Source organism: Giraffa tippelskirchi, chromosome 7 (genome assembly GCF_054371585.1).
Source record: "Giraffa tippelskirchi isolate mGirTip1 chromosome 7, T2T-mGirTip1v1.2.pri, whole genome shotgun sequence".
Classification (NCBI taxonomy): domain Eukaryota; kingdom Metazoa; phylum Chordata; class Mammalia; order Artiodactyla; family Giraffidae; genus Giraffa; species Giraffa tippelskirchi.
In genome coordinates, this window is record NC_137281.1 from 97,959,706 (window position 1) to 97,984,436 (window position 24,731).

At 40.4% G+C, this 24,731-nt stretch overlaps 1 protein-coding gene across 2 annotated transcripts in view; it reads right to left on the reverse strand.

The window, feature by feature from the left end:
- Positions 1–24,731, reverse strand: part of LOC145512772 (uncharacterized) — a 190,105-nt gene that overhangs the window by 74,914 nt on the left and 90,460 nt on the right. Inside the window, exon 9 of one of the 2 annotated variants that reach the window (XM_081507156.1) lies at positions 3,652–3,729. The exons of the other annotated variant lie outside the window; for it this stretch is intronic. The gene's annotated coding sequence lies outside the window, so the exon portion shown is untranslated. The remainder of the gene's footprint in view (positions 1–3,651; positions 3,730–24,731) is intronic. 2 annotated transcript variants of the gene reach the window in all.

The window sequence follows — 24,731 nt, forward strand, 5'->3', positions numbered from 1 at the left end:
TTCTTCTCTCACTGTGTGATCAAATCCAAGGTATTTAACCCATCTGTGCCTCATCTACATTCTTCATCTCTAAAATACAAATACACACCTGGATTCATATGAGGATGAAATATAAGGTGAATGTTTAAAAGTCTTCAAACACAGCTGCCATGTAGTAAGTGCTGGTTATACACTAATGAACGTGATGATAGTAATGGCCACACACTGGAAAAGGTCCCTGTCACCAAGTACCACTACCTCACTAGCCTTTTCAGACCCAACCCACAGAAACAGGATGTAAATAAGCAAATAAAGATGAAGGATCACTCAGATCACTACACTGAGCAATTCAGTACAAAATGAATGAGGGTTGTCATTCTTTTCTAACTTTGTTGCCTTTTATCAAACAAAGAAAAGAAGACTTAGAGACAGAAGTAGGGGGTCAGAAAGCACCATACCCCATCATGGTGTGCTCACGTGCTTTCTCTCTCTTCCTCTCACAACCCACTCACTTGACTCGCCATTTCTGTATCTCTACCTAATGGCTCCCCCCACAAAAATGGAGGTTTCCAAATTGTAGCCCTCAAGCTTGATCAGGAGAGAGATGGAGGGTTCTTTTTTGCTCATGCTTTGCCAAACCCAAAAGCAAAAGAGTAGACCTTGATCCAGGGGTTGGCAGGATAGCAGGCACTCATTCCTGCCCACTGAAAAGAGTTACAGTGAACTGCTCACTAGTTACCTAAGATGCATGCTGCCATGGTCTGATGGGAACTGTATTTTTTCTGGAGACACTCCTCACCACCATCTCCCATCTCATACTAGGAAAGGATGTCCTTCCTGTGAATGTAGCTTTGACCCTGAACTACTCCTCATGAATATTAGTTAATGATGGCTCCCCCAACCCTTTCATAGTGTGAGTGGGTTTGTGTGTGTATAGGTGAGGCAACCTCATCTCTGATCTCCACAACAACGTTTTACCCAAGAGGAAGAAACGGTGACTCAGACAAGGTAAGTAACTAGCACAACATCACAAAGCCTCTTGTAACCCAAGTAAGCTTAAAGTTAAACCCTCTGTTTTCTCCACAATAACATGCTGCTTCTCCTGCATGACATTTGAGAGTAAAAGCAGAGCCCATCAACTGTTACAAAGCTACTTATTAATAAAATCTGCTGCCTGATTTTCCCAAAGAGTTAATTCCCTTCACAGACACAGACTTTACTCCTTGAATTGCCAACAAAGAAGAAAGACATGGAGAACGGTTCAAGTTTTGGAAGGCTCCCAGTAGCTTTTCAAATCTGTTAGCCAAACACAATGAGCCCTGACCTGTATTGTTCTTACCCAACAAGGGAATGCCAAAGTATTTGTCGCTAACTTCATTCTGAGAAGACCAATTTGTCCTCCTAAACACAACTGTCATTTCCTGAGGTTTATCTCTATTTCTAGTTTCCAGTGTCGGACTTTAGGGCTTCTGCACCCTGAAAATGGCCATGTTCTTCCCACTGCCTGTCCACACCAAGAGTTTGGTTAAAGCCAGTAGAATATGCAGTAGCGAGAGGAATGTCCCCTTGTGACCTCAAGCTCCCTTCTTGGCTCAGAAATAAGCTGTGCTCCAGCCAGGAGATACTTTCTTTTCTTTTTCTTAGCTTTTATAAATGTATTTTTAAGTTTGAATACAGTAAAAATCAGTTATCTTTGGCTTACGGCTCACTAAGTTTTGACAGAGTTGTGTAACCTCCAAAATCGGGATACAGGGCCATTCCTTTGTACCTAAAAAAATCCCTGGTGATGCCCACTGGTTGTCAGATCCTCCTTTCACTCTTAACCCCTGGCAATGCCAACTATCTTCTGCCCCTGCAACTTTACCTGTTTCAGATATCACCTAAACGGAACCATACACTATGGAGCCTTTTGAGCCTGGCTTCTTTAACTTAGCACAAAGCAGTAGAGATTTAGCCAAGCCTTTTTTATATGAATAGTTCACCCTTTTTATTATTGAGCACTACTCTGTTGGACGAACTCCCTATGGTTTGTTTATCCATTCCCAAACTGAAGAATATTTGGGTGGTTTACATTTTCAAGTTGTTGTGAATAAATCTTCCCTTACATAATTTAAAAATTTGCATACAGGCTTAATATAAACCTGTTTTCACTTCTCTGGTGCAAATACCTAGGTGTGCAATTGATAGCCATATAGTAAATGTATGCTCAATTTTATAAGAAATTGCCAAACTATTTTCTGAGGGGTTGCATAATCTTTACATCTCTATCAGCAATGTATGAGAGTTCCAGTTGCTCCACATCTTCACCAGCACTTGGTTTTGTCAGGTTTTCTCTCTCTCTCTTTCCCTCCCCCCATCTCCCTCCTTCTCTCTTTCTCCTCTCCCAATAGGCCAATCGTGAAACTGCTTATAAAAAGATACTCTTGTGAAAAAGGTGAGGCTCCACAGACCTACATAGGAAGTCCTAGGCTTGGATAGCCCAAAGCAGTTCACAGGGTCAGGAACAGCATTTATCTATATGGCCTCAATCAAAAAAGCCAGGACCCACAGGTTATATAATTCAAAAAGAGCTGCAATTTGAAACTCTCACAATGTACAAAGTTAGGGATATTGCCTTATACATTTATTCACATAATACCGTGCTTTATTCTTAACATACACCTAAACAAATGCATTCACTTTGCTTTATGAGCTTTCATATATTCCTCAGAGCATGTGGGCAGCCCCACTCATAAGGACTGTGTAAATGGACAACTTCACTGCAGAGATGGTCAAAAGCCTTAGGCACATTCCATGACTAGTTGGAGCCAAGGTAGAGAGGCTCAGAATGTACAAATTCCAAAATGATGGTTACATATTTTAAGAAAGTCGTAAACCTATGAGCATCTTATGGAATTTCTGGGCCCTACTGCTACAACAGTGAGAAAATAATATAAAAAGAATACTTGAAGTCTGTCTATGACCTTACAGTGGTCTATGATTTTAAGTGGTTAAGAACCACTGTCCAAAAATACCCATGGTTTTTACAGGCAGGAGGTCATTTCTATCAATATCCTCCTCTTCTGAGCTGAAGAAAGGAACCCAAGAATTGGTTACTAGTGAAACCATGGAGAAACAACAGCTGCATGGCTTTATCAATTGTATTAATTTTCTAGGGCTGCCATAGCAAGATGCTACAGACTAAATGGCTTAAACAATAGAAAGTTATTTTCTCACAATTCTAGAAGCTTAAAGTCCAAGATCAAGATTTTGGCAGAATTGGTTTCTTCTAAAGAAAGAAACATGGCTTACATATGGCCATCGTTCTCCACTGTCTTCGCATAGTCTACCCTCTGTGAATTCATGAAACTTTCACACATTTTAAACACACGTATCATATTACAGATGCTACAGAAATCTCAGAATACCATATTTATGCATCACTAATTTGAAATTAACCATAACTGCTAAACCCACTGTCATATAATGCATTAATGAAGAAGCACATATATTGCTATATTACATTTTTAAACTATATTTCAATAAAAAAGTATTCTCGTTTACAATCCTATATTCTTTAAGTTTTTAAAAATATTTTTTTCTGAGAAGAGTACCATAGGCTTCTCCAACTGCTATAGGATCCACAGCATAAACAGTATGATTGCAGCAATACATGTATATGGATTTATTTACCTCCAACCCTCATCACTGGGCCACTTAATCTTCACTGGTAGGGTCAGATCTATCCCAAACTCTCAGTTCAAACATGCTCTAAAGAGAAAATGAGAAGGTCAAGAATTCATCAGTTCGGTACAAGTTGACCTTGTTGCAAGTTCTGTTTTTCCCTTGAATTATGTATTTCCTGTGACTACAGGCAGACCTCAGAGATACTGAGGGTTAAGTTCAGGACTAACACAATAAAGTGAACATCACAATAAAGCAAGTCATACAAAAATTTTGGTTTCCTAGTGCACATAAGAGTTACATTAACACTCTACCTTAGTTTATTCAGTGTGCAATAGCATTATGTCTAAAAAACCAATGTATATACCTTAATCTAAAAATCTTCTGGCTAAAAAAATGCTAACCATTATCTGAACCTTCAGCAAGTTATATTTTTGCTGTTTGAGAGTCATACCCCCATGTTGATGTCTGCTAACATATCAGGGTGGTGGTTGCTGAAGGTTGGGGTGGCTGTGGCAATTTTTTAAAATAAGACAACAATGAAGTATGGCCCATCACCAAAGAACTAAACAGACATTTCTCCAAAGAAGACATACAGATGGCTAACAAACACATGAAAAGATGCTCAACATCACTCATTATTAGAGAAATGCAAATCAAAACCACAATGAGGTATCATTTCACACCAGTCAGAATGGCTGCTATCCAAAAGTCTACAAGCAATAAATGCTGGAGAGGGTGTGGAGAAAAGGGAACCCTCTTACACTGTTGGTGGCAATGCAAACTAGTACAGCCACTATGGAGAACAGTGTGGAGATTCCTTAAAAAACTGGGAATAGAACTGCCATATGACCCAGCAATCCCACTGCTGGGCATACACACCAAAGAAACCAGAATTGAAAGAGACGCGTGTACCCCAATGTTCATCGCAGCACTGTTTACAATAGCCAGGACATGGAAGCAACCTAGATGTCCATCAGCAGACAAATGGATAAGGAAGCTGTGGTACATATACACAATGGAATATTACTCAGCCATTAAAAAAAATACATTTGAATCGGTTCTACTGAGATGGATGAAACTGGAGCCCATTATACAGAGTGAAGTAAGCCAGAAAGAAAAACACCAATACAGTATAGTAATGCATATATATGGAATTTGAAAGATGGTAACGATAACCCTATATGCGAGACAGAATAAGAGACACAGATGCATAGAACAATTCTATGGACTCTGAGGGAGAAGGTGAGGGTGGGACGTTCTGGGAGAATAGCACTGAAACATGTATATTATCATATGTGAAACAGAACACCATTCCATGTTCGATGCATGAGACAAGGGCTCAGGGCCAGGGCAATGGGATGGCCCAGAGGGATGGGATGGGGAGGGAGGTGGGTGGTGGGTCCAGGAAGGGGAACACATGTAGACCCATGGCTGATTCATGTCAATGTATGGCAAAAACTATTACAATATTGTAAAGTAATTAGCCCCCAACTAAAATAAATAAATTTATTAAAAAAAAAAAAGTATGGCCCATCAATTCATGACCAATTTCTCTGTAGCATGCAATGCTGTTTGATAACATTTTACTCACAGTAGAATGTTTTTGTTTTTTTTTTTAAATCAGGGACAGTCCTCTGAAATCCTGCCACTGCTCTATCAACTAAGTTTAAGTCATATCCAAAATCCTTCGGTGTCATCTCAACAATATTCACAGCACCTTCACCAGGAATGGATTCCATCTCAAGACACCAGTCTCATTGCTTATCTTTAATAATCAACTCATCTGCTCAAGTTTGATGAAGAAATTACAGCAATTCAATCAGGCTCCACTTCTAGTTCTCAGGCTATTTCCACCCCACCTGCAGGTACTTCCTCCACTGAAGCCTTGAACCCCTCGAAGTCATCCAGGAGGGCTGGAATCAACTGCTTTAAAACTCCAGTTAATGTTGATATTTTGACCTCTTCCCATGAATCACAGTGTTTTTAGTGACATCTAGAGTAACTAATTCTTTAAATAAGGGTTTTCAATTGACTTTGCCCAGAACCATCAGAGAAACGACTATCTATAGCAGGTATAGCTTTACAAAATGTATTTCTCAAATAATAAGACTTGAAAAGCAAAATTACTCTTTGATGCATGGGCTGCAGAATGGATGCTGTGTTAACAGGCATGAAAACAATCTTAATCTTGTTTTACATCTTCATCAGAGCTCTTGAGTGACCAGGTGCATTGTCAATGAAAAGTTATATTTTGCAAGGAGTCTTTAATTGTTTTTTCCAAAGCAACACATCTCAATAGTGGGCATAAAATGACCAGGAAACAATGTTGTAAACAGATGTACTGCTATCCCGGCTTTGTTGTTCTATTTATAGAGCACAGGCAGAATGGATTTAACATAATTCTTAAGAGTCTTGGGATTTGGGGAATGGTAATTGAGGAATGGCTTTAACTTTAAGTCACCAGCTTCATTAGGCCTAACAAGAGAGTCAGCCTGTCCTTTGATGTTTTGAAGTCAGACATCAACTTCTCCTCTCTACCTGTGAAAGTCCTAGATAGCCTCTTCTTCCAATAGAAGGCTCTTCTGTCTACACTGAAAATCTGTTCCTTAGTGTAGCCACCCTCATTCATTATATTAGCTATATCTGGATATCTTGCTGTGGCTTCTACATCAGCATTTGCTGTTTCACTCTGTACTTTTGTGTTATGGAGATAACTTCTTTCTTTAAACCCCATGAATCAACCCCTGCCTGTTTTAATTTTTCTTCTGTGGCTTCTTCACCTGTCTCAGCCTTCACAGAATTGAAAGGAGTTAGGGCTTTGCTCTGGACTAGGCTTTGGCTTAAAAGAATGTTGTGGCTGACTTCATCTTCTATACAGACCACTACAAATTTCTCAATGTCAGCAATATGGCTGTTTTACTTTATATTCATATGTTCACTGTAGCAGCACTTTTAATTTCCTTCAAAAACTTTTCCTTTGCATTCACAGCTTGCCTGACTGCTTGGTTCAGGAGGCCTCATTTTTGGCCTATACCAGCTTCCAACATGCCTTCCTCACTAAGCTTAGATGTTTATAGATTCGATTTAAAGCAAGTGATAAGCAGCTCTTCCTTTCATTTGAACACTTAGAAGCCACTGTAGTGTTGTTAATTGACCTAATTTCAATATTGTTGTGTTTTGGGAAATAGAGAGGCTCAAGAAGAGGGAAAGGCCAGCCAGTGAGCAGTCAGAACACACACATTTATCAATTAAGTTCATGGTGTTATATGTGTTTTGCGGCACCCCAAAAACAATTACAATAGTCACATCAAAGATCATGGACCACAGATCACCATAACAAATAGAATAATAATGAAAAAGTGTAAAATATTGCAAAATGTGACACAGAGACATACAGTGAGAACATGCTGAGAAAACTGGTACCAACAGACTTGCTCGATGCAGGGTTGCCACAAACCTTCAGTTTGTGAAAAATGCATTATCTGTGAAGCACAATAAGATGAGGTGTGCCTGTACACTGCTGCCTGGTCCCACAGTTTTTCTGACTAAAACCCAGAAACCCTGCACCCCAATCATTGAGCCTGTCACAAAAAAATGTAAAAGGTCTCCCGTAAACTGTAATAGCCAATGTTTCTGGCTTAATGAATTAATAGACTAGTGTTCCGCTCATGTTTTCTTCTATAGAAAGCTCAGAGGTTGAATGGCTGCCAGGAGACAGTTCATGAGGCACCATGGGTTAATTATGAAATGACAGCCAAGTTTCCTGTGTGAAATTTCCATCTCCTTTACATCAGGAGGGTGTTTTTTATTGACCACGTTCACAAGGAGCACTGGTCCTTATCATGTTTAGTGCTAGACTCCCAAAGGAACTGAAGTTGTATGAAGGAGAACTTCTAATGCCCTGCTATGTCTCCCTTCTCAAAGAGTATCTGAGGGATAGATTAGTGTAATTCCTGGAAGCAAGGCTGCAAAGAGCTGTAAAATGACCTCAAAACTTCTAAAAACCGCTAATATGGGTCTGAAGAATTAAGGCAAAGAAAATGACAATCATAAACATAACAAAGTAGAACGGGAAAATACCTTAGTTACCACAGAAACAATCTGGAACTTAAAGCAATGAAAGAAGTTGTCCACTGAGGAAAAGTTCTTATTTTCCATAGATAGAGACTTTCTTCTGAAGAACCACCAGCTCTGAAGTTGTCCTTAATGATAAAAGACTAAGACTTTCTCAACAGCATTTTAGTAAATCCTTGAAGGAATCAAAGAAAATTCAGGAGTGGGATAAAGCTAAAAGGAGAGAAGTTAGGTGTCATGTTCATAACCAGATTTGTTCAATTCAAAAAGAAGCCTTCTCAGACTTTCAGTCCTCTCTGGTACTCTCTCCAAGAGCCACACTGCTGCTGGATTAACCTCTTGGAGTATGGAAACTTAAGCAGATGTGTTTTGGTTTTCCTTATTTCACCTAAAAAAAAAATCACGTTTGGCTCCAATAGAAATGACTACAATTTTCTTTCCTGTAGAGTTTATACAGATTTTAAGACTAAGAGTCATGCTACCAAGTAAAATCTGGGCTATTGCACCATTGCTTGGCTCATTTCTACAGGCAGGCTAGAATTAGGCAGTAGAGAATCTGAACATATCACACTCCATGTTCTGGAGTGTATATGGGGTCCTGTTTTCATCCCCATTTCCTCAGGAACTCTGATCCTGTAAATAAACCATTTCTAAATTCACCTTTAAGCAATGTTTTATTTATTTATTTCATTTGTTTTATTTTATGTATTTATTTGATTTGGCTGCATCTCACAGCATGTGGAATGTTAGTTTTCCAACCAGGGATTGAATACATGCCACCTGCAATGGAAGCAGAGTTCTAACCACTGGACTGCCAGACCAAGCCCCATTGAAATGAGATACAGACCCACAAAGGTTCATTTCCATAGTTTCCATCTTCTCCACAGAGGCCACTTACATGGAAAACAAATAGCTTCCCCTAGAGATAGTCCCTTTTGTTTTGTCCCAAGTACCACATTAGCGAATAAGCCTGCAATGTAGGACAGTAATCACAGTGAATTACAGTAATGAATGAACCCTTCACTCTAAAGGGTGTCCAGGAAATAAACATGAATGCACTCCTGAAACACATATGTATAGGAGTCCATTATGCAATAACTTGCCAATAGTAGAATGTATTTTTAAGAACTCATCAGTTATCTGTGGTCCTCTTGAAATCTGTGATCTCAAGCCCAACCAATTTCTGAAAAGCCCCAGTGATTTAGAGCCATGGTTCTTAAATTTAGCTGCATATCAGAATCATTTAGAAAGATTTTTTTTTTTTTAATCACAGTGCCCTGAACACAGCCTAGACCAAATAAACCAGAATATGGATGCCTGGGCATCACAGATAACAGCCAAAAATAATCTCCCCTGGTTACAGATTCCCAGGGCTGAGTGCCTCAAGGTCTGGAGAGTCCTTGTCTGGGCCACACATTTTAGGTGAAGCCCGAATCACACAACAGGGGGATGGAGAGAAGGAGGTGGATCTGCCTGCTGATGATGAAAAGACACCTGAGGGTTTAGTATTTATCCTCCACAATCGGTTCAGGACACTAGCCAAGGCCACACCATGGCACCTTTTCTCCCATTCAGTGTTGCCCTTGATACTCATTGTTGCCCAGTTTCACACATCTAAGCATATACATATAGAGCCAGAAGCTATTTGCCCCAGTGCCACTGCCCTGGAATAGTCCTACCCTAAGACATAAATCAGCTTAGATTCAAGCCAACCAGATAACTTTAAAGGAAATCATTCCTCAAACGACAAGTCTTATATCTGGCATGCTTTCAGATTGCTTGAGCAATTAAAAAGTAAGCAAAACTAACCTAGACTCCCTTCCCTTCGTGAGCTGAAAATAGCTCAAAGTATTTTTCAAGAATGAAGGATGAAGCACCAACCCACATAAAATGCTGACTGGTGTCTGTGGCTGATTTGCACAACCATTTAGAACACTAGATGAATGAGGGTCAGGTCCTAATCTCATTTTTGTTCTGTTTTGAGGCCTCGGATTTTGTACTAAGCCCCAGCTACTGGTTCAGCAAAGATAAGATACTCCCTTCATGACCAAGTGAGCCAACACATGCCCAGCCCTCTAGAACATACAGTTAAGTCATTAAAGACTCTAGCTGAGGACCTAAAATGCAAGGGGAATTGCCCAGGTAAATAAATCCTTGTACTTTTAAAGTATATATAAATACGAGGATAAAGATGAGGGTAAGGGTCCATGATCTGGAGGAGACGGAGGTGAGGACAGGAAAAATTACATTTTCAGTCACCAATATCAGCTTGTATAATTCTCTTTTCCCTTTTTTTAAATAGTAGAAAACTCCCCTCGGGACTTCCCTGGTGGTTCAGTTGTTCAGACTCCAAAGCGGGGGACTCAGGTTCAATCCCTGGTCGGGGAGCTAAGATTCCATGTGCCTTTCCAGCCAAAAAACTAAAAGTAAAACAGAAGCAATATTGTAACAAGTTCAGCAAAGACTTTAAAAAATGTTCCACATTGAAAAAAAAAAGGTGCCCCCTTATGAGGTCAGTTCCTCCACAGGTGGTCTGGGACCTCTCCTCTCCCTCTCAACCCAAATCTCCCCATCAGTTAGCCCTCTCACAGCTGAACTTCTCCCCAGGAGCGCCTTCTGGGTAACATCTAGACTCTCTCAAGTCTCCCCTAACTAGAAAAAATAAGCAGAAAGAATAAAGAAAAGGAGAAGTAAATCTGCTCTCTTCCCTGTGCCCCTCTAGCTACTGCCCCAGCTTTCCACCCTCACACTCTCATCTACCTGTTCACCTCCCACCAGCCCACTGAATCTGGCTTCCATCAGCACTCTTCACTTATTGCCAAGATAAACCACCACCACCACCTTTCGTAAAACCCAAAGGAAACTTTCAATCTCTATCTCTTTCCCTTGACCCCCAACTTGCACTAGACACATTTGACCACTACCTCCCTGAAACCTTCCCTTCCCCACCCTCTTGCATTCCACGTCCCCATCCTTCTGCTTCTCTGGCTTCTCATTCCTGTTTCCTTTGGCTGTTTCTCTGCCCTTGCCCATCTTTGACCTCTTATGTTCCTCAGACATCTGCCCTTGATCTGCTTCTCACTCCACTCCTTCTTAGTAGGTAAATCCTTTTTGACAACCTATTTGTTGATAAACTTCCAAATCTATACTTATAGGCTTGATATTCCTGCAGAGTTTCAGATCTGAATAGCCCTCTGCATACTCAACATCTCCCTTTGAGGGACGTCCCTGGTGGTCCAGTGATTTGGACTCTGCGCTTCTGTTGCTGGGGGCAAGGGTTTGATCCCTGGTCAGGGAACTAAGATCCCACAAGCTAAATGGTGAAAAAAAAAAAAAATGAAAGAGAAACAACATAGCATTTCCCCTTGATCTCAGAGACATTTCAAGCTCAATACATCCAATTATATATGATGCAATTTACTCTCTCCCCAAAACCTGCTCTTCTTCTGCTCCCTGTGTCAGTCAACAGCAGCACCATACAACTGGTTGCTTAAGTTAAAAAACTTAGCATCTTCCCCGTTCTTTCTTTTCTTCAGTCTGTCCATCCAATAAATTACTAAGTCCTGTTGATCAGAGGAGCCTGGCAGGCTACCATCCATAGAATTGCAAAGAATCCTACACAACTGAAGTGACTTAGCACAAGCGTGCATTGATTCTATCTGCTAAATAATCTTTTCAGTCTATTACTCCTTTCTATTTCCACTGCCAAAGTTGAGGCCACTATCTCCTCTTATATTGATCACAAATCCCAAATATCCTCCCAGCTTCCAGACTTACGCCCTTCCAACCTATATTCATTGTTGTCACCAGATTGATCCTTCTAAGATGAAATGCTGACCTCCCTCCTCCATTACAAGCATTAAAAATCCTTAGTACATCTGCTTATTGGAAATAATTACACCTGAATAAAAGTTTTATTTGTGTCTGCTAAAAAAAAAAAATTCTTAGTACATTCCCCAGTACATCAGAATAGAATTCAAACTCTCCACAATGGCTTCAGGTCCTAGGAGATTTGGTGATCTGGCCTGGCCTCCCCTCTACAGTTTCACCTCATGGCCACAATTTATGGACTATAGTCTCCCTAAAAAACAATTTTGTTTATCATATCCATTATTGTATTCCCAGCCTTTCAACAGTGCCTGGAATACAGTGAATTATTAATAGATATTTTGCTTAATCACTTTGCTAATAATTAAAGTTTAACATATTAAAGCTAAAAGACATGACAAGTCAAATTTGCAAAGTTTCTTCCAGGCAGGAGTTATCAGTATATTGCCTGGGGCTCCATTTCATAATTCTGAGGCATCAGGCCCTTCACTAAATATCCTAAGGAGCTGGTAACCACTATTTGGCAAGGAGGCTTCATAATGAAAGGGAATGTATCTTTTTCCACTATGCCAAAGACAACCCATCATAAATTCTATTTGGACACAACATATGCTGCAATGAGGGGGAAGTATTTCAAGAAATGGAGAAAAATATTTCCCAGATGTCTCAAACTGGGTTCAGAATTTGTCTTCAGATCTTAGACAACAGTGAGAGAGGTAGAAGCAATTGGTCATCTTTAATTGTACCTGCTACCAGTTGATGGCTGAAAGGTAACGTCTAAGATTGCTTTTATGAATATCAGCACGGAACCCAGTTCAGATATTTCTAGACAGTATGGAGGTTTGGGGAATAACTCACAGACATGCAGTCTTGGACCAACCTCAGAAGCAAATTGTTTATCAAGAGTAATGTTGAGATTTCCAAGGAATGTGTGCGTGCATATGTGCATGTGGTGTGTGTAAGTATGCATGCAAGAATGTGTGAGTATGTATATGTGATTTACTGAAGATCAAAAAATGAGCTGAGATTTCTGACATATCCAACTGGCTTATAGCCACTGCCATCTCTACACTTGGACCATCACCACACACACACACATCACATATTTATTTATATTAGGTTGGCCAAAAAGTTAGTTCAGGTTTTTCATATGCTTTGGCAAAACCCAAACAAAGTTTTGGCCAACCCAATACAAAACTTACTGAGTCCATTTATTTCCTTAACTCTTTAGTTTTCATTGTATCTAATCCTCATAATGGCCCTGAAAGTTTGATGCTTTTTTCTCCATTTTACAGAAGTTTAAGCTGAGCACCTGAAGATCTAAGATCCTTCAACAAGTTGAAAAAATAAAAAAGAAAGAAATCAGAACTTGAACCTTGGCCCATCCAATTCCAAAGCCAGCCACCCTGTCATTAACACATTCCTCCCTTGAATTGTCACTTTCCTCGTACTGGTTACAAGAAATGCCTGTGGGAGTGGTACTGCTTTATGATAAACCACCCTAATAAAAATGCTTCAGTGATTATTTTTGAGATGTCAAATTGAAAATGTACAGATTTCCCAGAACAAACAACCTGCCAAGTTGTGATTGCACAATCAAAGGGCTGCGAGAAACCAACAAAGCCAAATGTGTGTTGGAAAAACTACAGATGTCATTTGGGAATGCTCAGCACTTCGAATTTTCAGGCTGAGACAGCCTCACTTCCACCGGAACCACAGCCTTATAAGGCTAAACCAAGGCCAGTGACTTCCTCCTCTGAATCAACCTGACACACACGGCCTGTTCTCTTAGCTCACTGGGATTCCACTGGCGGAGCATCAGCCCCGTCATGGAAAAAACACCATCGCCAGGAGGACTGAGTGAACTGGATCACAAACACCCACCTTGTCATAAAGCTGCTATGAGACTTGCAGTGGGAAGATGGAGGAGGCAACAAGCTGGGGTCAGGAGTGGAGATATTTAGGCTCCCGAGAGAAATTAGTCACAAGCCATTCCTTCATCTCCACTTACAGCCATTTTGGGGAGCAACAAACTTTAAAAGGATGAAAAACAAAGTCCGCCTCCCACCCACATCCAGAATGTGCTCTGAAGTTCACAGGAAGGCTTCTCCTCATTTGTTCTGGGGCACACAGGCTGCCTGTGAACAGCTGTGCCTTCCGATGGACAAATTAGACAGTCAGTGTTCCAGAAAAATAGTGGGCTCTGGGGAATTAAATCAGCCATTCATTTGATTCCTTTCCATTAGACCTAGTCCCATTGTACCAAAACTCTAGGAAAATAAAAGGAACTTAGCAGAAACTGGCTCCACAAATATGTACAAGGAGAACTGCCTGGTTCTGAGAAGCCACCTCGACCAGAGGTTGGGAAATAGTGAAAAGGTTTTAGGCTTCAAAGTTGAGCACACAAGAGTGCTTCCAAAAATGGAAAACTAGTGCCATCGCCAAGTATCTTCCCTTCCAGTTATCATTATTCTCTACAGATTATGGAAAATATTTGTCTGAGATGTTATTTCAACTGCTCTCATTCTCAGTAAGTATAGTAGGACTATCATGAAGCATGTGTTCATCATTCCCCCCCAGAAGTAAACTGTTGATCTTGAAATGTCAGGTGCTAGGGAGAGGATGAGGAAATTTTCAGAAGAAACCCAAACGTCCTTCTAAGGGGAAAGACACCACAAGTCCAAGTCTTTGAGATTCTGCTTAGTGGAACATCATCAGGGTGGACTTTGGTGACCACCTCCCCAACCAAAGCCCAGGACAAGAAAAGGCTACCAGCCCCTTTAAAAGGAAACATCATGGTAGAAAGATATTGGACCAGTGGGCAGACTTGTACACCAAGATTCATCTCTGAGACAGAGTAGTGGTTCTGGGTCTTTAAGGCTGTAACCATCAGAACTAGTACTGACCCAGCCCCACTGAGCATAAGCTTGTGCCCTAGGGAAGACAGACATAGCAGAATCGAAAAGACATGGACCAGCTTTTGAGTGACTCATTCTTGGGTCAGGAAATACTGGAGAATCACTGTTGCCAGGGTTGCTGCTGGAAGAAGGAGTTCTACCTTCCATTATCATGTCTGTGTTAATCCACTTAACTTGCATTTTCCTGAGAGGCCTGATACCATTCTCCCGCATGGCAGCCTGGTACCACACTGCAAAGCTACCAGCTTAAGGGGTGGTTATAGCACCCTCTAGCCTCATGGAGTACAGCAGCCATGAGAATGTGTCTTGCAAACCCTCTACTGGGGATGGAATTGACCCAGGGCCTCAACTGCTACACTTTTAAGTCTCTTGCTGTGTTCACACCATGAGTCCACTTTCTGAGAGCTGCTCCCTGCCACTGATTGGGACTCCATTCGGGGTGACAATATACCCTTTTGTCGGTTAACTTGGGCACAAGAACTTCTCAGATGACTCCTTAGACTACAGAGCAGTGTAGCCAGCTTCTACCTATCCTTCGCTCCCGATCCCTTTCACCGACTCAGGTTCACATTGTGACCTGACTGCTAACCCCAGCTTTTCCCTCCCTAAGTTCTTTCACACAAGCATTCCCCCAGGAAAATCTTTGCAATGTTTAACACTATCTTGGCATCTGCTTCTCAAATACCTTAACATAAAAAGAAACATCTGAATTGTGTCTGCAGGAATGAAGTGGAAGAGGCAAGGATTATTGCTTGGATATAAATTAAAATAGCATCCTGAATATAAAACAGCACCCTGAAGACTCGTTGAGGTTATCATCAGTATGGAAGCCAGGGAACACTATAGACAGGCTCAAATTGATCAACTGTATTTGTGACTTTATTTGTAGGCAACACTTTAAATAAATATCTGCTATGCAAGTTTAGGCACAAAGGGAAGCATCAAAGCAAAAGGCCGTTCCCTACTCCAGTAACGGAAGGGAAAGCAAGAAGAGATGATGTGTACCAGGGAGCAGGCCAAGGTTGCTTGGCCGTGGTGACCTCCCAAATGAGCATTCCTAATATCCCATTGTGACCTGCAAGCACAGCCTGGCTTCCATGTGTGGAGATTAAGGAATTTTCTCCAGATCCCATTTATTGAACCCAACACCATCACAGCCTAATAACACTCTCTAAATGATGACACATCAGTCACCAGCCCTGGGACCCTCCATGTTTTGTCTGGTTCTGTCTGGTTCCAGAAGTAGAATGATAGCCCTCCCCAGAGAAGAGCTTTCTACCCAGTGCCAATTCACATGTAATTGATAGCTGGAACTTCAATCCATCAAGCGCTCATTCTGTACCAGTCATTGCACAAAACATTTTACATTCAGTCATCTCATCCATCTGTTTATTCATTCAACACATCTGTTGAGCACCTACCCTGTGCCATCATTCCTCCAGGAGAACAAGACTAAAAAGTCTCAGCCCTCATAAAACTAGTGCTCTAGTAAGAAAGACAGAAATAATTTTTAAAAAGAAAGCAAACATAGACATATGTTTTAAGTAATGATAAATACTATAAAGACAACTAAAGCAGAGTAAGATGCCAGGAAGTTATAGATAGAGGGGTAGAGTGCATTTTACAAGGAATAGCAAGGAAACTCATGTAAGGAGGCAATATAATGGTAGAGATCTACAAGAACTGGGAGAGCCAGCTGGGTCATCAAGTGATCAGTGAACAGTCCACTTAATCTCCTTTAATCCACACCTTAAATGTGTGACGTAGATGGTGTGCATGCATGCTAAGTCACTTCAGTCATGTCCAACTCTTTGCAACCCCATGGACTATAGCCCGCCAGGCTCCTCTGTCCATGGGATTCTCCAGGCAAGAGTACTGGAGTAGGTTGCCATGCCCTCCTCCAGGGGATCTTCCCGACCCAGGGATTGAACCCATGTCTGTTATATCTCCTGCACTGGCAGGCAGGTTCTTAACCACTAGCACCACTAGGGAAGCCCCAAAGTAGAAGGCATTATCCCCCTATTATGGAAGAACCTTAAAGAGGTTACATACTCAAGTTAATTTCATTCTAAAGCCAGTGCAGTTAACATTACACCTCAGCCATCAAAGTGGACTCTAAAATATTCCCACTTATATTCTAAAGTCAAAGAGAAAGCCCAGGCTTTATGCATAGCCTATTCCTGCTGACACACTTGTTGGGGTACAGAGAAGACACTTATGAGATGACAAAGAGCTGGCTGTGCTTGGGAAGTTCCTAGCCCGGTGCTCTCCATCACACACACGCACAAACACACACACGCACAGACACATACAGTCTGCCAGGTCTCCAGCAACGCCAGGGCATCCTTGGAAGCATCGTAAGGTCTCTTTGCCTCTGCCTAGCAGAAGGCTGGCACTGCCTGGGGACCTTAAAACCTAAGCAGTGGACACTCAGTGGGACCAGAACCACAAGGAAACTGGCCAGGTCCTGTTTCCTCACAAAAGTGTTCACTACACAAATGAACAAGGAAATGTTCAGGTCGAGCAAATGGTGGAGCTTTGCTTGAGCTTAAACATGGAATTTTATGAAGTTATCAGCATTGTGTGTGAAATAACAATCTTATCAAAGCTTATAATAGAAAGATGTGTCATCAGTAGCTGCCGCAGTCATAAGATATGAACACAAAGTTAACCACTCAGAACTCTGTTTCACAAACTTTTTCTTCAACAGCCCTTGACACATAGTAAGTCCTCAAAATGGAAGCTATTATTATTATATTCATTAAACATCATCATTATTATAACTCTTTATCCTATCACACAGTCCTGGCAGCTGGGGAAGGGGGTGATAACAAGGACCTCAAGAAGCTGTACTTCCCCACAAGGGTTCACCAGCCGGGGTGGAGGTCCCTGTGGGAGATTCTAAAATCAGCCTTCAGCAGGGAAAACGATGACTCAATAAGCTCATAGACATTTATGTCGCTCCTGCTTTAAAGAACATCTTTTCCTCCTGGGTAATAACTGAGTCCCATAAACAGATTCTAAACTTCTACCCATTCACCAAAAATAAACTTGGAGGACTTTCACAATATGACAGTATGACACACCATTAGCTCTACTGGGTCATTTGATTTTTGCCTTCTTCCCAACACCTGCTTTATTTGAATCCCAGTCTAACCCAGAGGTCCATGTAATAATAAAAGATCCAAGCCTATGCATTCATGGTTTCCTGAGCCCTGAATAACCAAGATTCTCTTCCTGTGTTACCAATAAACTGTGGAGGTTAGGGGTTTTTTATTTTGTTTTTTCATGAGCAGACACTTTTACCACCTTCATTTCTGGCACATGACCTAAAAATCTGTTTCACTGAGTATTTTAATAACAACCTGGGTGTCTCTAGGGTGTTGTCTATGGGGTGATGAACATTGTTATGTAAATCTTCTAAGCTGAGAGCTAACATAACCCCAAGGACAGGGATCTTCTTCTTTAGTTCAGTCCATATAGAAATCCACATAACATCATCCTTAATAAAAGATAACTATAATTGCTTTGACAGTTTGTAATTACTAGTTCAACATGTTTTAGAAGTAATATTTATGAACATTTATTTTCATTCAATCTATGGGACAACTGTTGATGTACAAGTTGGGGTTCACATCTGATAAAGACTATATACAAAAAATATACCTTGGAAACTTCATTCTCTTCTTGATTCTCTGGTGCTCATAGTCAAATGAGTAATCAAGTTCAATGCCTGAGAAACATTGTGCATTACCTCATGTAAATGTGGGCATTTTGTTTGAGAATGGAAACTGTCTTTGAACTCTCAGTCTCTCTGTAGCCTAACAAATCTGGTAAGCTCTAAGAAGAATTTGAGGGAGCTGCAACACGCTTCCTGCAAATAGATCTACTCCTCCTGGTTTCCCAGGAGTGGGTTTTGATAGAATGCATCTTCTTAGGTATGCATTTTATGTTTGATAAGGGCTAACAGAGAGGCCAGACACTGATCAGAAATCCTCCTAGAGTTTAAGAGATGGACTATATCTAATGATGAGTGATTTATCAGGCCAGATATAATAAACTATTTTCAGAATGTGCTTCATTGCAGTTTTCCTCCTTTTTGTGAAAAAAAAAAAACAAAAAAAACTGGACATGCAGGAATTGACCTGTGAACCAGAGCCAGGAGAAGAAATCTGCATAAAACAGCCAGTCAGTAAGTAAGACCTCAAGATCCTTTTTTCTTTGTGGTCTCCTGCCATTCTTATTAACCCAACCTATGGTGTTTCCCTTTTTCCTCCTGACTCTAATGTCTGCTGTCTCTGACCTTGGCTTAGAAATCTCTGTTAGAGTTGTAATCTCTCATGGTTGCATGCATGCTTAAGTTGCCCAGTCGTGTCCGACTCTTGAGACCCACGGACAGTAGGCCACCGGTCTCCTCTGTCAGCGGGATTCTCCAGGCAAGAATACTGGAGTGGATGTCTGCTTCCTTTTCCAGGGAATCTTCTGGACCCAGGAATTAAACCCAGGTCTCCTACATTGCAGGTGGCCTCCTGCATCACAGGCAGATTCTTTACCATCTGAGCCACCACGGAAGCCCCAATCTCTCATGGTTGGAAAGTAAAATAAAGATGGTGTAGTTCCAGCCTCTACCACTTCCCCCATCACCCTTCCAGGGCAGGAAATCTCCCTCCAATATCTTTGAGCAATGGTCACAGACCCTCCATGATGGAGACTGCTGATTATTAGGAATGTCTTCCTTGGATTGGGTCAATTTTCCTTCTCTGAAAATTTCATCCTTTTATGTTCATCCTGCCTTCTCTTCACTTTTCTACACACCTCACACTTCCACTGTCTGGACACATGCCCTGAATTCTTCCCAAGGGCCCACTGCTGTGTGGAGTTTGCAGCTGTACGAGGATCTGAGTTTGCCTCTCTGGGTGCTCTCAACTGTCAATATCTTAAGTGATGCCCATGACAAGGGATGATTCTGGTTATGGTCTTAAAGCATGGTGAGACTGTTTTGTGACTGAGACAATATCACTTTGTCTATTTATCCATAGCTCAGAAAAGGAGTGATAGCATACAAGCTGAGTTTCAACACTAACTGGTATTGGGAAATGTAATGAATTCCCGTCTTTTTCACAAGAATTCCTATCAAGCAAGCTCACCCCTGTGTATTGACGGGTGTTTATAATCCGCTAATGATAAATGATGATTTCATGAGAATAAGATACGTTTTAAAGGGAAGTAACAATTAATAGTAAAAAAAAAAAAAAAAAAGTATAGCAAGGTTTTATGAAGAGGAAGTTCACTGTGTCTCTTTTATCATTTCAATTATGTAGACAGAGAAATGTTTGATCTTAGGAGCTTTCCAGAATATCACCTTAGTTTCTGGTCTCTTTTGCCACTTCCAGGTATATTTCCTGGCTGTGCTGAGATGTGAAAGTAAGGAAGCAGGATATGGGGGAGTCACTGTCCAGAGAATAAAGCAACCTGGATTCTAATCTCAGCTCTGCTATTAATGCTGAAAGATGAGATTAACTAGCCATTTTGAGCATTAGTTTTCCAACTTGTAAAAGGAGGAGCCAGGTTTAGATAATCAGCTTTGTTACATACCATTGAGAAATGTGTTTAGGACATGTCACCATTAAAACACTGTTAATCTTTCTGGGAGGGCCGACTGAGACCCCACAGGGGAGCCAGCATAGCTCTGCCCACAGGATGGGAGATGAGGAGTCAGGGAACCCTGCTCCAAAGCAAAGACTCTCAGCTCCAAGACACTTCTATACCCGGCTGGAGGGAAGAAGCCATCCTTGCTTATTGATAAGGCCTGTTATTCAAAGCAGATGGCACACATCTGCAGCAACATGGAGGGACCTAGAGATAATCACACTAAGTGGAGTAAGTCAGAAAGAGAAAGACAAACACCATGTGGTATCACTCACATGTGGAATCTAAAGCGTGACACAAATGAACTTACTTACAAAACAGAAACAGACTCACAGACATAAAAAACAAACTGTCACTACTGAGAAGGAAAGGGGATGGGGGAGGGATAAATTAGGAGTTTGGGATTAGCAGATACCAACTACCATATATAAAATAGGTAAACAACAAGGGCCTATTGTATAGCACAGAAAATATATTCAATAACCTGCAATAAACCAGATGAAAAAATATATTCTATATATAACTGAATCACTTTGCTATACACCAGAAATGAAAATACTGTAAATCAACTGTACATCAATTTTTAAAAAACCCAGCTGGCTCATGTAGGCAGTCTATTCCTACACCTTCTCCACCCTTCAAGTACTCTGCAAATATTAAAGGCTTCTCCTTACACTTCTCAGACCAATATGGTACTCAAACTCATGTGGACATTAAAGCAGGAACATTAACCCAAAACTACTTTTTACTGCTTCTCATATTAAAAAATAATTTTGTTATCCTTAACATGTGATGTAGAGAAGGCAATGGCAACCCACTCCAGTACTCTTGCCTGGAAAATCCCATGGACGAAGGAGCCTGGTAGGTTGCAGTCCATGGGGTCGTAAAGAGTCGGACACGACTGAGCGACTTCACTTTCACTTTTCACTTTCATGCATTGGAGAAGGAAATGGCAACCCACTCCAGTGTTCTTGCCTGGAGAACCTCAGGGATGGGGGAGCCTGGTGGGCTGCCATCTATGGGGTCGCACAGAGTCAGACACGACTGAAGCGACTTAGCAGCAGCAGCAGCAGTAACATGTGACGTATGTACATTTCTTGCTAAAATATAGGTAGAAAAAATGAAAACATTCCTTTAAGCACCATTCAGAGATAATCAGATTATGTCCACTATTCCAGATTATATATATATACATTTATTAAAGTAGGCAACACCAATAATGTTTTGTGATATACTTTTTTACTTGATAAGATGTCATGGATATTTTTCCATTCTCTCATAGTCTTCCACAGTTCAATATTCTATTATATGAATTAGCCATTGTGGTTTTTAACTAATTCCATGCTGCTGGACATTGAGGCTGCTTTTCTGGAGGCTGCTCTTGGACTGGTCAATGCACCTTGCCATGGGTCTTGGCAGCTTTGCACATTATGATTGTTGATGCCAAGCGTTAGAAGTGAAAGGGGTTGTACCTTAGTGATTGCCTGGTTCAGCCCCTCTTTTTGTACAGATGACACTGTAGTTCAAAGAGGGTAAGGAATGAAACCAAGGGCATACATCTTACAGATGCAAGTGCGAAGCTAAAATCCAGATCACATCTAATCATAGCCAGTACTTTCCTCACTACTTTTTTTAAAAATTTTTATTGGGGTACAGTTGCTTTACCATGTTGTATTAGTTCTGCTGTATGGCAAAGTGAATCAGCTATACATATACATATACCCCCCTCTTTTTTGGGTTTCCTTCCCATTTAGGTCACCATTGTCACTACTTCTTACATAAATATATCCTTAAACATTATCCATTTCTATTTAACTCTAAACTCTCTTTGAAACTTCTAACTATAAAAGCCAGAGCAGACATTAAGAATCTTAATTTCTTTAATCAAGTCATTAGATTTCTGGTTTTCCTGACAGACTGACTCCTTCCTGCACTGTTAGTGGGGAGACTTTGGGGAAGACAAAAGTCTTTCTTAATAACGGAGGCTAGGAATCCAACGTAACTGTGGGGTGGGAAAACTGGGATTCCAGGCCCACTTCTCTGCTTTTTATTGTTGTTCTCTTTGGGGATGGTTACCATTGCAAAGTATTAATTGCTCAGTTGTGTCTGACTCTTTGCAACCCCATAGACTATGGCCTGTCAGGCTCCTCTGTCTATGGAATTATCCAAGCAAGAATACTGGAGTGGGTTGCTATTCCCTTCTCCAGGGGATCTTCCCGACTCAGGGACTAAAACCAGTCTCCTGCATTGTACGCAGATTCTCTACCATCTGAGCCACAAAGGAAGCCCACTGCAAGAGTCTAGTTTAAATTACTTTTACGAAAAGTGTTTCATAAATTATTTCAAACTAGTTATTATTGACTAACAACTGAATAGTGAATCAGAGACGGAAGGTGCTCCAGAGATGACCAACTCAAGCTCCTCATTACAAAGAGGGGAAAGAAGATCTGGAAAAGGGATACAACTTGTTCAGCTAGATAATGATGAAGCTAGAACACTGCTAGGACAGGACATCCTCTGTCTCTTAATTCAGTATGTTCTTACACTATACCTGAGACCAATTGTGTGGCTGAGATGTCTGAGGATGTGGGGTTAACAAGGACACTCCAAGTTCCCCATGTCATCCATCCTCCCCCAAGCTCCAAGAGCTGCCCTCATGATCTAGATCAAAGTCAGTAAGGATACAGGCTTCCCAGGTGTCTCAGTGGTAAAGGATTCAACTGCCAATGCAGGAGATGTGGGTTCAATCCCTGGATCAGGAAGATCTCCTGGAGAGGGAAATGTCAACCCACTCCAGTATTCTTGCCTGGAGAATATCATGGACAGAGGAGCCTGGTGAGCTATAGTCCAGGGGGTCGCAAAGAGTCAGATACAACTGAGCACGCACAGTAAGGAAAGAACTAATGCTCTTGAAGTTTCCTCATTGTCTCATCTGAAGTGGAGAGAACATATGATCAGCCCCTCTGGAGAGGGCAAATCTGGAGCTGCATTAAGTTATATTTATTTAAGGGTATATAACTCGGCAATAAAAAGAAATAAACTACTGACACACACAGCAACATGGATGACTCTTAAAAATATTATGTGGAGAGAAAGTAGCCAGACATGAGAGAATACATTCTGCATGGTTACATTCATTATAAAATCTAGAACAAGCAAAAAATCTACTGTGATCAGAATAAGGAATACATAGGTGCCAATGTTTGCAATTATTATATATTCCTAATGGAGCAAACTATTATCATTTTTAAATGTCTCTATTTCAAATAACAGTTTTGTCTTACAATCTTTTCATGATATTAGTATAGTCAATTCTCTTATGGCCACTATTTGCATGATATGCTTTTTCTATCCTTTTACCTTTTACTTTTCTCTTTCTTTTTAAACAAGTTTTTCAATTGAGGTAAACTTACTTAAAACAAAATGCAGAGACTTTAAGTGCTCAGTTCAATGACTGTCAACAATTATACCAAGCAGTGTGTCCAGCTCCCAAAACAAGATATAAAATCCCATACAATTCTCTCCTTGCACTTTTCCAGTAAATTTTCATCTTCTCCCTTTGGGATAAGCAGAATCCCAAAACACATGAAGCCAAAGCTGATAGAATTGCAGGGAGATATAGAAAACTCAACAATTATAACTGAGGACCTTTCAGTAGAGAATAGAAAAATGGAGCAGAAAATCAACAGAGACATAGAAGGCTTCAACAACACTATAAACCAAGTAGACCTAACATGCATCTATAGACCACTCCACGCAACAGCAAAATACACATTCTTTTGAAGTCAAGATGGAACATTCTACAGAAATAAGTGTGCTAGGCCATGAAACAATCCTTGATAGATTTTAAAAGTTTGAAATCATGTAGATTATATCTCTAACCACAGAAATTCAATTAAAAATCAATGACAAAAAGAAACTTGGGTAATAAGTGGAAATAAAACATACTTCTAAATAACCAACCCGTCAAGGAAAAAAAATCACAAGGAAAATTGGAAAGCACTTGAGTGAAAATAAAAACCAAAAATACCAAAATTTATGGGATGTGGTTAAAGTCATGCTTAGAAGAAAATTTATAGCTCTTAACAATTATATTAAAAAAAAAATCTCAAATCTACTATCTAACCTTCCACCCTAGGAAACTAGAAGAACAAATGAAACACAGCAAACAGAAGGAGAAAAAATAAAAACTTCAAGTGTAAATAAACAGGATGAAGAATAAAAACAATACAGAAAATTAATAAAATCAAAAGTTGTTTTTTTTAAAGATCAACAAAATTAACAAACTGTTAGTTGGACTGATCACACAAATAAAAGAGAAGACTCAAATTACTAACATTAGGAATGGAAAGATAAACTTTACAGAAATAAATCTAATAGAATCTTATAATCTTACAGAAATAAAATGTGATATAAGGGAATAAGATGAAAAACTTCAGTGCTAACAAATTAGATAACTTAGCTGAAGTGAACAAATTCCTAGAAAGACACAAATTATCTGAACTAACTCAAGAAATAGAAAAGTCTGAATAAACTTGTAACAAATAAAAAGATTGAGTTAAGTAAACAAGAAATTTCCCACAAAGAGAAGTGGAGGTCTTTACCAAAGCAGGCTTC